The sequence below is a fragment of the Malania oleifera genome, chromosome 10, assembly GCF_029873635.1.
Source record: "Malania oleifera isolate guangnan ecotype guangnan chromosome 10, ASM2987363v1, whole genome shotgun sequence".
NCBI classification, from domain to species: Eukaryota; Viridiplantae; Streptophyta; class Magnoliopsida; order Santalales; family Ximeniaceae; genus Malania; species Malania oleifera.
The window spans coordinates 22,024,416-22,039,718 of record NC_080426.1 but is presented as its reverse complement, the minus strand read 5'-3'; positions in this window follow the sequence as shown (position 1 = coordinate 22,039,718).

The following is a 15,303-nucleotide window of genomic DNA, read 5'->3' as shown; positions in this document are numbered from 1 at the left end:
GATATCAGTAGGAACTTCACACACACAGAGTCTTCATACCGAGCATACCTCTCCAACGGCATCAATAGGAACTTCACACACACACAGTCTCCATACTAAGAATATCTCCCCAATGGCATCAGTAGGAACTTCACACACTCAGAGTCTCCATACTGAGCATACCTCCCCAACGACATCAGTAGGAACTTCACACACACACACAGTATCCATACTGAGCATACCCCCCCAACGACATCAGTAGGAACTTCACACACACACACACAATCTCTATACTGAGCATACCTCCCCAACGGCATCAGTAGGAACTTCACACACACACACACACACAGTCTCCATACTGAGCATACCTCCCCAACGACATCAGTAGGAAAGGAATACAACCCACCTGCAATTATTGTGCGGTATTGGCATATCATCAATCATATTTCAGTATATCTCAATTCAATTTAATATAAATATTCTTATCATTTTCTGTGCACATTTTATCATCTCATAATAATATATATCATACTTCACATATTTCCACATTTCCCAAAATACTCATTTTTCATGCAAATAATTTCTACTCACGTTTAAATATCACATCAACCATTCTCATTTCAATATTTTCTCAAAAAATATACATCATTATATTTCACATTTTTTAACACATGTCATGCGCCACACAGTTTTCATCTAATATTCATAATATATTAATTTCAGACTCCAAAGCATCACAAATTAATTTTACTCAAATGTCACACAATTTATCTGATATTTATATCATAATAATTTTCAGGCCAAATACAATATGCTCGTTTTCATATATTAATTCAAATGGTAATTCTAAAAATACTGCTATATTTTATTCCCCTTACCTGGCTTACTTAGAGTCTCATTAGGGTCCAAATCCTTCGCCCTTGGCGCCTGAAATTCGACTTTTGTAATTCACATTTTTCCTAGATTAATTAACTCATTTTACTTAAAACAATACTCAACTAACCTTCCCTAAGCTCCATATAACCCAAATTATCATTTAAACTATTATTTAACACCCCCACTTAATTTTCTGAATTTTGCCTGCGGGTCCCATAAATACACCTGCGACACTCACCCAGGCCCTAAATTTCAGAAATCCTACTTCAACCTCAGATGTTCAATATTTTAGCATTCCTAAACTAATACTAATTAATTAAAAATAAGCCCCTTAATAACCCCCATACCCCAAATTTGAGGTTTTACCCACGACGACCCCACGAGAATTTCTTCCCGCTAGACTTGTAGAGAATCATCCCTAAATTCTCGTGGTGGTGTCCGTTCATCAATTAGACTTATAGTTTGTAAGAAATTCGCTCCGGTAGAAATGATGGCAGTGGAGAATGGAGTCCAGCGGTATCTTTTGATTTTCGATCATACGACAATCCATCACGAAATTGAGGAGAGAGGAAAAGAGAATGAAGAGACAGAGAGAGAGAGAGAGAGAGAGAGAGAGAGAGAGAGAGAGAGAGAGAGAGAGAGTTTCTGCATGGAATAGAAGAAAAGGAGAAGAAGAAGAAGAAAGAAAAGAAAAAACAAAAAAAAAATCAAACAACCCTCCTAAAGCTAGAAGCTTCAGGAGAGTAATAATAATAATAATAATAATAATAATAATAATAATATATTTAGTTAATATTAATAATAATATATTTTATTAATAAAAATAAAATAATTTTAATTATATTTTTTTCTTTTTTTTAAATTCGATTAATTTAAATTAATTAATTTAATTTAAATTTTTTTTTTTTTTTTAGGAATCACTCCACTAATCTTCTATATCCTCTTTTTGGGGTTATTACACTGATGTTCAGCTAAAAGGAGTTGTAGTAGTAGAATAGCGCATATTTATGTGGACTAGCTAATGAATAGCTGAAAGAAGTTGTAGTAGCAGAATAGCGCATATCTATGTTGACTAACTAATATACAGCTGAAAGGAGCTGTAGTAATGAATGCAGGAAAATGAAATGGAAAGAATGAAATTAAATGTGAATGAGATGGAAATGAAATGTGAAATGTGAACAATGTAAAAAGAGAAAAAGGCATGTAAAGTGAAATGCTACGAAATGTCAAAGTCGAGAACATGAACAGATGAGAAATACAGAATAAATGACTGACAAAATAATGTATTATTGTAGTATCAGTATCCATGCTAGTATGATATGTATTTATATGGGCAGGGCAAACTCTTCGCCCGATGGCTTACTGAGAAAGGCGAGTGCCCTAGTAGGTATCAGATGTAGCAGTACATTGCATAACGTCTTAGGGCAGAGGAAAATTTCTTGTATGGGCGGGTAAATTTCCTTATTCTCAGGAGCCTTTGCTAGTAAACCTTTGTATGAATTGTGTGAGTACGAGATTACTTTTTCACCTGAGGGCTTACTAAGTAAGGTAAGTGCCCTTATATGATTCACCTGTGACCATTGGTTGCCTAAAGTATTAGAGTAAAGGGGTGCAACTTGTATGGGCGGGTAATCACCCCAATCCTTAGGAAATCTCGCTGATAAAATACTTTGCATGTGTTTGATTAAGAACGGATAATGATTTCGAAATTATGATTAAATGCAAATGATGATTTTATATATTATTTACAAACCTCATGTTGGGCACACGTTGATTTAATATATTGTTTCTTCCCTTACTGAGATGTGTCTCACTCGAATATAAATTCATCTTTTTTAGGTCCTCCACGTGATCGAGCTTAAAGAGCTCACGACTGTTATAGTATTTTTGAGTTAGAAAGAAAAGGTATAAGTTTGATGATATTTTTTAGCTGTATTAAGTTTTTATGTTTTAAGTTTTTTGAGTTATTGATGGTTGTGAATACTGGATGTTCGAGATATGTATATATATGTAAATGCAGGTTGATGGATGGATTATTTGGGATGTTATAGTTAGAAACTCTGGCATTGTATAGTGGGAGGATTATATTTATGTTTTCCGTTGCGTAAATGAAAATAGAATGTCAGGTATGAGATAAATGAATGGATGACGTGGCACCCGGGTCTTATTAGGCGGGTTCGGGGAGCCACGAAGCACAATTTATTTAGGTATAAAGCACTGGACCTAGTTTTCGGGTTAGCAGCTGTAGTGACCCGAAAAATAATAGTATTTAAATAATAAGAGAGAGAGAGAGAGAGAGAAATAGAAACAGAATTCTTCGATGAATACAGGGGTTCGTCGACGAGAAAATATCGAGCAAGGTTTTTGGCTGCCCTAAATTTCGTCAATGAATACAGGGTTTCGTTGACAAATTTAATGAAGGACTCGTCGATGAGATGACGTGTCTCGTCGACGAATCTGCCCCTATAAATAGCTAAAAACCAGATTTTTATCCATTCTCTACGCCGCTCTCTCTCTCTCTCTCTCCTACGGATCCTCTCCCTTTCTCTTATATTTTGGCCCCGTTAGTCGCCGGATCGAAGATTTGAGGCTACCATGACACTCCTAGCGAAGTTCTCTACAAGTCTGCCGGAGCGGATCGTTGGGGAAACGAAGTAGGATTTCATCTCAAATTCAGGGTAAGGCCTTTTAGCCCATTTTTGGCCTTATGGTAGTTATAAGAAATGATGTACACGTAGAAATACTGAAGTTTAGTATTGTGAGTTTTCAGTTTCAGGATATTAATCAGGAAATCCTATGGGGGTTAGGCCAGAATATTTTAGGGGCTTTCCAGTAGTCAGGTAAGGGGAATATGCTATGCTAGGTATTTTTCAAATATTATACAGTTTATTAAATGATGAAAATTATGTATTAAAGTATCGTGTGACTTGTGAATATGAATATAGTACGAAGATATGTTTTACGATATTTTAGTATTTTGATTTTACGATGTTTCAGTACCATGATTTTATGAATCTCAGTACCATGATCATACGAATATCAATATTATGATTATGCAGTTTCAGTGTTATGATTATACAGTTCTTAGTATTACGACGTATGAATTACAGTACAATTTATGCAGCATCATGGTTATTACGATTATTTCATAATCATGGTAAATTAGATAGTTGTATATAGAAATACATTATATAGTATCAGACCCTGTTGGACTATGCAGTTACAGAGCACGGTACCGTTGCTACAGATATTATGTTACGTTATGAGTGCAATCACCTATTTAGATAATACGTGGTAGTAGGTCGATCACCTAGGCCCTTGACGAGGATAGGATCCCCATCAGATATGGGTTGAGGTTGGCAGATCTGATCGATGGAGTATAGTAATTTATTCCTGGTTAGCTAGCCAGGGTAAATCCTGCCTACGGGCCGCACAACTCTGTCATGAGGGGGTAAGTCATGACACACAGATATCCACAGGGAACATTTTCAGTTATTATTACATATGTATAGATTTGTAGAAACAGGGAACATACTTACTTACACTAGAAGTATTTAGAATAATAATCTCCAATACTGTCATGTTAAGCAATAGGGACAGGGGTGATGGATTTATCACTTATACTTTATTTATATATTCAGTTATACATGTTTATTTGAAAACAGATTTTAATGATATAGTAGTTCATTTGCCACACACTAGTAATAACATATTTTGTCTTACTGAGCGTTGGCTCATCCTAGTGTTGAATCATTTTTCAGGTGATCTAGGTAGGCGAGCAGATCAGGCTCGCAGATAGAGGGGCTTCAGTCGTGCCCTGTCAGAGAATGAGTATGTTTTGGGAGTGTTTTGTATATCCCAGCATGGTTGGGGGTATTTTGGGAAACAGTGATATGTGTACATTTTGGGAAACATTTAGTACTCTAGTATTGGTTTTTTTTTTTTGTATTGTGTATATATTTTTATATGGTTATGTCTATGTGATTTATGCTTCTCGCTGCTTAGGTTTAAGATTGGGTTTTCCCCATTATGGTATCAAAGCATATAGAATGTTATAGTTAAAAAAAAAAAAAAAACATGGAAAATTAAGCAGGTCGTTATAAGGGCGTTACATTTTGGTATCAGAGCATTAGGTTTTAGGTTCTGTGGACTCTAGAATGGATTAATACTAGAGTATAGGATTGAGTTGCGATAAGGATAGGGATGGGTAGATTAAGATATCGTTAGGAATTCTAAGTTGTGTTTCATAAGCTTGGAGGCAGAAATCCCTTAATGGTCTTCTATGTTTTTCAGAAGAAGTAGTTAGCTTTAAAAAATCATGGTAAATCCATCGATGGTGATGTCTCCGAGCAGATAAATTAGAACTTGGGATTTTAACTCGAAAGTTAGGTTGGTATATTTGTGCAGGAAAAAAAAAATCTTTGAAGGAGAATAATTTAGGTGATGTGATTTAATGGTTTGTGGTCAGGTTGGGTGTTTGATATTTAAATTGGAGTATATGGAAATGTGTGGTATGAGATTTGTTAGTTGATTTCAGAGGTTATGGTATCGGGGGAAACTAGCAAGTACCTCTAGGTAGAGGTGGACCAACACGAGTGTACTCGTTGATCCCGACTGAGGCAGATATTTCCAATTGGGAAGGTATGAGTTTATGATTAAGATAATAATAATTTAATTTGGTTATTGATGATTGAAAAGTTTATATGATGATTTTATTTAATTGTGGAAAATATAGGAATTCATTTGATAGATATTGGGATATGTAAGATGTATTGACTTATGAATTCCTGAAATGAGGAAATGAATGATTAACAAAAATTTCAAAGACGAAATTTTTCTAAAAGAGGGGAGAATGTAAAGACTTGAAAAAAAATATATTATTAACTAATTAATTATTATTATTAATTTGAATTAATGAAATAAATAATAGGATGAATATATAAGTATACATATATATATATATTGGATAAAGTAATGTGGATATATATATATATATATATATATATACATATATATATATATAATATTAATATAATGTTATAATGGTTAAAGTAAGATAATAAAGTAATAATATAATATAATTAAATATAAGTGGAATGCATTAAATGCATTCCATAACATTTGAAATTAAGGATATTATAATATATATATATATATATATATATATATATATATATAGGTTAAAGTAGATAAAATATTATTATAGTGGTTAGTATTACTATTGCATGCAATTTTCAATTTCAAAATTGAATCTTCACTTTTGCGAGAAGTTTCATGCCTCTCCAGTATTGCCTCTCATTTCTCTCTCCCCAATTCTCACTCCTTAACAACCACCTCTCTCTCTCTCTTTCTAATTTCTCGACAAATATTCTGCCAATCAGAAAACGGGAGGTATCGTTGGATTCCTAACTCGGCCACTGACATTTATACCAGAGTGGATTTGTCGTGGGAACAACGTAGGTACCACTCTTGGGATAAGGTAAACCTTCACTTTTTACTCAATTTCTCCTTAGATCTTCAGCTAAATCGACGACCAGACACCACCACGGGGTTTAGTCTCAATCATCGTCATTTTGGCCGAAGTAAATTTTCAATTTGGGTTTCTTAGGCACCAGTCCAAAGTGAGAGTGAGATTTAAGGAATTAAGTAAATTGGTTATATTTGAGAGTTTAATTATTTATTTGGAATTTATGGGTCTAGGAAATGTTAAAATAGTATTTTATCTAGGGTTGATTTAATTGAACTAGGATTATTGAATCAGGGTTCGGGTGAGCGCCGCAGGCATCGTTTTGGAGTCCCTGTTGGCGTAGTTCAAGAAACCAGGTAAGGGGGAATATATATTAAACCATGTTTTATGAATTAAATGGATAAATGAATTATGTTATGTATATATGTATATGTTTTCTTATGGGTTTAAAATGTCAACCGTTTAAATTATGATTTCTGAGCCTAAGACTGTTTGATTAGTTATGTATATGTGAAAATGGACTGATGAAAGTGAAAGATTTTTTAGGATAATTATGTAAGAAATTAAAGGTATATTTTCAGTATATGAATGTTAAATATAAGTTGACTTATTTTATAGGGAATGTATGAATTTTACTGCTAAATTGTGTGGCATGAGTAAAATGGTTCTGTATAAATTATGTTATATGTATGAGATGCAGGTTATACAGGGAATGCACTGAGAATGAAAATATGATATGAATTATGCTGCATGTGATTGTTAATGTAACCATGGAAACAATGAACAACTAAACAAAACTATAGACTAATTGATGATAGCTGAAAGGAGATGTAGTAGCAGGCTAGTGCATATCTATGTGGACTAACTGATGTACAGTTGAAAGGAGTTGTAGTAGCAGAATAGCGTATACCTATGTGGACTAACTGATGAATAGCTGAAAGAAGCTGTAGTAGCAGAATAGCGCATATCTATGTTGACTAACTAATGTACAACTGAAAGGAGCTGTAGTAATGAATGCAGAAAATGAAATGGAAAGAATGAAATGAACTGTGAATGAGATGTAAATGAAATGTGAATAATGTAAAATGGGAAAGAGCCATATAAAGTGAAATGCTACGAAATGTCAAAGCTAAGAATATGAACAGATGAGAAATACATAATAAATGATAGACAAAATATTGTATTATTGTATTAGTATCCATGCTAGTATGATATGTACTTATATGGGCAGGGCAAACTCTTTGCCCGATGGCCTGCTGAGAAAGGTGAGTGCCCTAGTAGGTATTAGATGTAGCAGTAGGTTGCATAACGTATTAGGGCAGAGGGAAATTACTTATATGGGCGAGTAAATTTCTTTATTCTCGGGAGCCTTTACTGGTAAACCTTTGTATAAACTGTGTGAGTACGAGATTACTTTTTCACTTAAGGGCTTATTAAGTAAGGTAAGTGCCCTGATATGCTTCAGTTGTAACCACTGGTTACATAAATTATCAGAGCAAAGGGGTGCTACTTGTATGGACGGGTAATCACCCAAATCCTTAGGAAATCTCATTGGTAAAATACTATTCATGTGTTTGATTAAGAACAGAAAGTGATTGAAAAATTATGATTAAATGCAAATGATGATTTTATATGTTATTTACAAATCTCATGTTGGCCACACGCTGATTTAATATATTGTTTCTTCCTTTATTGAGATGTGTCTCACTCGAATACAAATTCATCTTTTTCAAAACCTCCACGTAATCGAGCTTAAAGAGCTTGGGGTTGTTATAGTATTTTTGAGTTAGAAAGAAAGGGTACAACTTGATTATATTTTTGAGTTGTATTGAGTTTTTATGTTTTATGTTTGAAGTTTTCTGAGTTATAGATGGTTGTGAATACTAGATGTTGGAGATATGTATATATATATGTTGATGCAAGTTGATGGATGGATTATTTGGGATGTTATAGTTAGAAACTCTGGTATTATATTGTGGGAGAATTATATTTATGTTTTTCGCAGCATAAATGATAATAGAATATCAGGTATCAGGTAAATGAATGGATGACGTGGCACCTGGGTCCCACCAGGCGAGTTCGGGGCACCACGAAACATGGTTTATTCAGGTATAATGCACTGGATCGGGTTGTCGGATTCAGGGCATTACACATTTAATTGTCCTCTCGGTCTGGTTTCCCACTTTTGCTTTCCATAACTTAAACCTGACAAACGTATTTGACTTGTTTTGCATGAAATACACTCATACCTTCCGCGAGTAGTCGTTAATGAAACTCATAAAATATGCATGTCACCCTCGTGATGCTACTCTCACCGGCCCCCAAACATTAGAATGTATGTAATCATGAATTCCTTCTGTTTTGTGTATAGCTATTTTGAACTGCACCTTGTTTTGCTTCCTAAGAACACAAAACTTACAGAAGTTCAGCTTACGTGTTTTCATACCCTTTAAGAGTTCCCTTTTATGAAGTTCCTTCATACCATGCTCACCCATATGCTCCAACCGCATATGCCACAAAATGGTGTCATCAAATTCAGAATCTACGGTTACAGCTCCACGTACAACTGTAGTGCCCAACAATCATCTAACTTCTGTCCTTTCGTCACCATTAGATTGCCTTTGCATGTACACCTTCATAACTCCACTTTCGAACTTGTAACTAAATCCATTACAATCCAAAATTACTAATGAAATCAGACTCTTCCGTAGGTCCGGTATGTGTCTTAGATCACATAAGGTTCGTACAGCACCATCAAACATCTTAATTTTTAAATTTCCTATCCCAATGATTTTACATGAAACATCATTACCCCTAAGGAAGGGATCAAAATTAACCAACCTGTAAGTGCCGAACTATTCCTTAATACTTGGAGTTATGTGGTAAAAACACTCTGAGTCTAGGATCCAAGAGTCCATGAGACGATCTGACTCCGACGAAACTGAAAGTATATCACCATCACTGCATTCTGAATTTTGTTCTTAAACTACATTCGTTGATTTTGAAGTGCCTTCTTGCTTTTCAACATTCCATTTCTTCCATTCCGAACACTCAAGTTTTATGTGCCCCTTTTTACAGCACTCAAAACACCAGATATCCTTTTTCTTCTTGGAGTGAGATCAGGACTTATTTTGATTTGATCTATTTCTGAATTTTCCTCTTCCACGTTCATAGTTACCCTTCACCACAAGCCCTTCACTGTGTGAATTTTCATCGCTGAATTTATTTCTTTGATGAAATCCCAACAATGCGCTTGTTACCTCTTCCAAATCCAGGATCTCTTTACCCCATGTTAGAGTCATAACCAAGTTCTTATATGTGAGATATGCTAGCAGGGAATTCAGTAGCATCAGTGCCTTGTCATCTTCCTCGAATTTCACATCAACTCGCATTAAATCACTTATGATTTGATTAAATGCGTTGATGTGTTGGTTCAAATATGAACCTTCCACCATCTTAAGCCAATATAACTTTTGCTCAAGAAAAAGTTTATTCGTAAGAGACTTAGACAAGTATTGATTTTCAAGCTTTTGCCAAACAGCCGCAGAAGAATCCTCTTCCATGACATGATACAACACGTTATCAGCCAAACATAATCTGATAGTAGCCACATCCTTTGTAGCGTCCCTAACTTTAATTAACATAAAATGTAATATAATGGATAAATGGTCAACCCGAACCCGTGGGTAACAGGGACACCTGTCATCCATAGTGGAAACCTACGCAGCAGTAAAAATAAATTCTCAAACATCCAACCACAAGACATAATACCAGAGTTTACTATATCATCAAAATACTGTTACAATATACAATCTCCAAAAAAAGTCAAAATAACACTAGGATCAAATAACAAAAACTCTCGATCCTAGTTCAAGGCTTACCCTTCTAGTAGGGAAGCTCCAATCACTCAACGGCGGCCATGGCCCGTTGGTCTCTCTGAATTTCCTGAAAATCATTTAATGTTCGGGGGTGAGACACTTCTCAGTAAGGGAAAATAAACTAAATACAACTGTATGGCAACATGAATATTTAATGCAATTATACATATACAGTACGTTTCATAAATCGGGAAAACATTCATCATATTATACTGAATAATCATACATTTTCATATTTGCTAATAGCTTATAACGTACATAAAACATCTGTTATAACTGTAATACTGAAAATATACCTAGGATGAATAGCTAGCTGGTGTCATGTATTACCCCCCATGACGAGTTATGCAACCCGAAGGCGGGACCCGACAATGGCTGGCTAACCACTGCCGAATCAAATATGTCTGTAAGTACGATGGGCCCGCCACAACTTGGTCCAGACTGCTAGGTGGACGTCCACACTCTACTGAAAGTCATATCGACTATCCATCTCCCATCCTCTCGTGGAATGGTTAGCACTAATCTGAATGTAGATATATGATCTATATATAGCTACGGTACCGAGCTCCTGAATTGAACTAAACTAACATCCGGGTTGTGATAACATATAATACATGATCATACATAACATAATTACGGCCTCGTGCCGAACATTTTCATAAATAAGGCCTTGTGCCAGAATCATAAATACAGCCTCGTGCCGATAACATAAATACATGACCTCGCGCCAGAATCGTTTCAGGTATATACATTCTGAAAATAAATCATTTATCATATATTCATCAAAATTATCACAACATAACTCTTCTTTTCATAATACCTGAAAACATTCTTTGCTCGTAAAATCTTTCATATCATGATATATTTCACATAAAACAATATTCATGCCACACATGTGCTGTTAAAAGTCATATTTTATATTCTAAAATTGTGATTTTCTGGCATCTCATATATACATATACATTTCAACATAATAGCAGTATTTTCCTAAACGTACATTTCATCCATAATATACAATCATAACATATGCTTTTCTGAAAATAAATTTACTCATAATTAATAATAATTTGCATGGAAAATAACTGTTTTAGTTTATTCCCTTACTTGGCTACTGAGAAAGCCCCTAAAATATCCTAGCCTGACCACCGTAGGATTTCCTGCTCAATACCCTGAAACTGAAAATTCCCAGTATTAAACCTCATTATTTTCATGCGTACATCATTTCCTATAACTATCACAAGACCAAATATGGCTTAAAAAGCCTTATCTCAACTCAGGGATGATTTCAACCTTTATTTTCCTAACGATCCGCTCCGGCAAACTAGTAGAGAACTTCACCAGGAGCGTCGTGGTGACCTCGGATTGTCGATCCGGTGTAAATATGACTCAAAAATGATGAGAAAGAGAGAGAGAGAGAGAGAGAGAGAGAGAGAGAGAGAGAGAGAGAGAGAGAACCGAAGAGGAGAGAGAGGGAGAAGAGTTGGCTTCTTTTGTAAGTTAAAAATCGGATTTTTCATATTTATAGAGCAGAGGATTCGTCGACGAGCCACGTCATTCGTCGATGAGTCCTTCACAAATTTCATCGATGAAATTCAGTCAGCTCAAAACCCCCCCTTTCGGTATTTTCTCGTCGACGAAGCCCTATGTTCGTCGACAAAATCCTTTAAGCCTTCGTCGACGAAACCCTGTGTTCGACGAAGCTTGGCAGCTTTACTTCCGTTCCTGGTTCCAGTTTTCCTCCCTCTTTATTATCTAAATTCCATCTTTATTCAGGTCGTTACATCCTTTGTCTCTAATTTCTTCTAATTTGCCTCATCCATGCCTTCTGATTGAACTCCGTACAAGGCCTTCACCATCCCTTACTGCACAAGCAAATCCTTCACCCTTCTCTGCCACGAATCAAAATTTTCAGTTCCATCAAACTTGACAACGTCGGTTGACCCTATGGGTCATACCCTGTTTTGATTATGACAAATACTCCAGTATTTAACATTTTCCAAGTTTGTGTGCGGGATCATATTAGGAAGATCATATTGATGACACATGGCAACTTGAGGAAAATGAAGACCCAGTTTTTAATTGTTATAATCTATATTTCATTTCGTCGGGTCTGTAATAATAATCATCCAAGGTTTGTAATAATATGCATATCATGTGTGTAGGACTATAAGCTCAAGACATTAGAGAGACCTTAGGGCACGGTCGACCGACGCTAGATTTTTGGGACTATCTCAAAACAACCTTAGAAAAGACCTTAGGTCCCTGCATATATGCACAAACAATCCCCATAATAACTTGCCCAATCAAGGGATCAAAATTGAAATGGATTGAACATAATAGGCATAAAATGAGAGAGGTCGGGCGACCAAACCCCAGGTGTTCAAAACACCTCGAGTGCTCAAACTGCTGGGAAGTCAGCGAGTTGACCTGGTTTCGGGCGACCGAACCAGTAATAAACGTACCTTCCTCGGGCAACTGAACCTGTGTCAGGGTACTTTTCACCAACCCAAAAGACCGAAGCTTATAGTTCAAAATGACCTTGGGCGATCGAACTTGTGAGTTCGGTTAATCGAATATTGGACTGGGCACCCGAACTGTAGGAAAATTGCCTTGGTTCAACCAACCAATCCCGGACTTAGGCACCTGAACTTTGAAAAAGCTCTTTTTTGGTTGAGTCTGTTCGGGCAACCGAACCTTGGGTTGGGCACCTAAAACCTCTCGGGTTGCTTATTTTTTTACCGAGGTTAAAATTAAGTAAACATGGTTAATTTTCCTAATGGGTTTTAAAATAAATTTAATAATACCCTTGTTGTCCCCAATGGTCATAATTTGGCCTCTCTCTATATATAAGGACTTATTTTCTTAGATTAGATATGATTAGCAAATAGTATTAGTCAAAAACTCTCTCAAATTTCCTAAACCCTATTTGTTCATTCCAACCTCATACACTCATAATACTTCCATTCCTTTGAGAAATATAATCTTGTGAGTGTTTATTGTTTGTTATATTGTGCTAGAAACCCTCACTTGTATATTACACATTTGATTTTCATATTGAGGGTTGAGTTAGATTTTTCCTCTGATTTCATTTGATAAATCTTTGGTAGAGAAAAATCATATAGCTAAGTGAATTTGCATTATCATTGCAATACTCATTTGGGCTTATACTTTTGTATGCAAAAATATTTTACAAAGTTAGATTTCAAACAACTCTTGTGTTAGACACATTTGAGAAAATATTTTTGAGATTGTTTGAATATTTTGATTGACATCTTTGAAACCCTAAGCTTGCTTTGAGATATTTAATATTGTGTTTCAAAGAAAACCTTGTTTATACACTTTTGTGCATATTTGAGATTATCCATAATATTGAGTGTTGATTGCACACGTAGAGCACCGAGCTTATAGTTTATACATACTTCGGTGTATTGATTATATTGTGCATAGTGGTACATAGTCTGCTTAGTTGAGAAGCACATTTCCGTGTGCGCAAAGTTGTATTACATTTGTTGTATTCCAGGCGTGGGCCTAAAGAGGGAGACTAGTCGTGTTGAATAGTCTCAGATTGGTTTAGACTTGGTTAGGAAAGTTAGGTGCACCGTCCTGGTAAGGTGTAGGTTGAGGTCAACCCCGTTAATGGACCTAGTTGTAAATGGTGTCACTCCACCTGTTAAGTGAGCTTATAGTATAATCCTTGTGTGGGTGTGCCAAGGCGGGGATGTAGATAGCATTGGCCGAATCCCGATAACATATCGTGTGTCTATTTATATTTCCGCACTTTATATTTACCGCACATGTATGTTACAACGTGAGTGATGCGCATGATTTAAATTTGTGCATATTATATTCTGCGCATTTGGGATTGCATAGAAAGACCCTAGGTTGTAATATTCTGCTAACATTTGGTTTAACCTAGGAATAAGTTTTAAAATTCCAATTCACCCCCCTCTTGAGAATACATCAAAGCTAACAACGTCAAATTTCGTAAACGAAGATCCAGAGGCCATTACAATAATGCTCTGATACCAATTTGCTGTACAAATTGAATTTGTATAGCATAATATCGAATAAAACAGATGAATCAATCAATGATAAAATTACAGAACAACACAACTATGCAGTGGATATGAAAGCAATAGAAACAACACAAGGAATTACGTGGTTCGGCAGTGCATACATTCACGGGAGCAATCAACAAATATTTCTTACTATTTGGCATCAAAGACACGAACATTGTTACCAATACATCACAAATAACATATAAATAGAGTTCCTAGAGGCTTTCCCTCAAAACCCTAACCAACTTAACGTCCCTCTTTCAAAATTCAAAAATATGCGCGGGTTCCCGAACCAAACCGTTGACGTTTCAGGCCAAATTATCGACGATTTCAAACAGAATGTAAATTGTTTGAAATTGGGTACCAAATCGTCGACGGATTGGGCCAAATCATCGAAAGTTTCAAACAAAATGTAAATTTCCTATTGCTCCTCAACACTTTGATTTTCTACCATATTATCTCTTTGTACATCCATCTCATTTAGTATATGAGCTACATATCACAACACTCCATGATGAAAATTTGGAAAGCTTCGCAAAATAATATGATACCGAGGAAGCAAGGGCAAAGAAATATGTAGCTAGCTGCTTTTTTTGCTATTATATGGTGACTAAAAAAGCAGACAAGTTCAAGCATTGTTTGGACTTGATTAATATCTCTAGGTGCTAGATGGGAGGCGTCTCAATCTACTGTCCCAGGTGGAGTTGCGGGTTATGCTTTCGTATTTCTCCTAAGGGATTCGCCAAGGTGGAGATTGTTAGAGTATGCGGCTCATATTGAGTGGAATACATGCATGCACAGGGAAAGCATGGTGAAGCAAGAAGAAGGAAACTAAGCTGCAAGAAGAAACCTCGAGAGATAACTGTTGACGGTTTGCCCGAAACAGTCAATGGTTAGGCCTCAAGAGACAATCGTCAACGGTTTGCCTAAAATCATCAACGATTTCAATCACAGTGTTTCAGGCTTGGTATTAAACCGTCGACAGTTTGCTGAAACTGTCAACGGTCTTGTTCGGTGCTAATTACGGATTTTGAGTTGGGAAGAT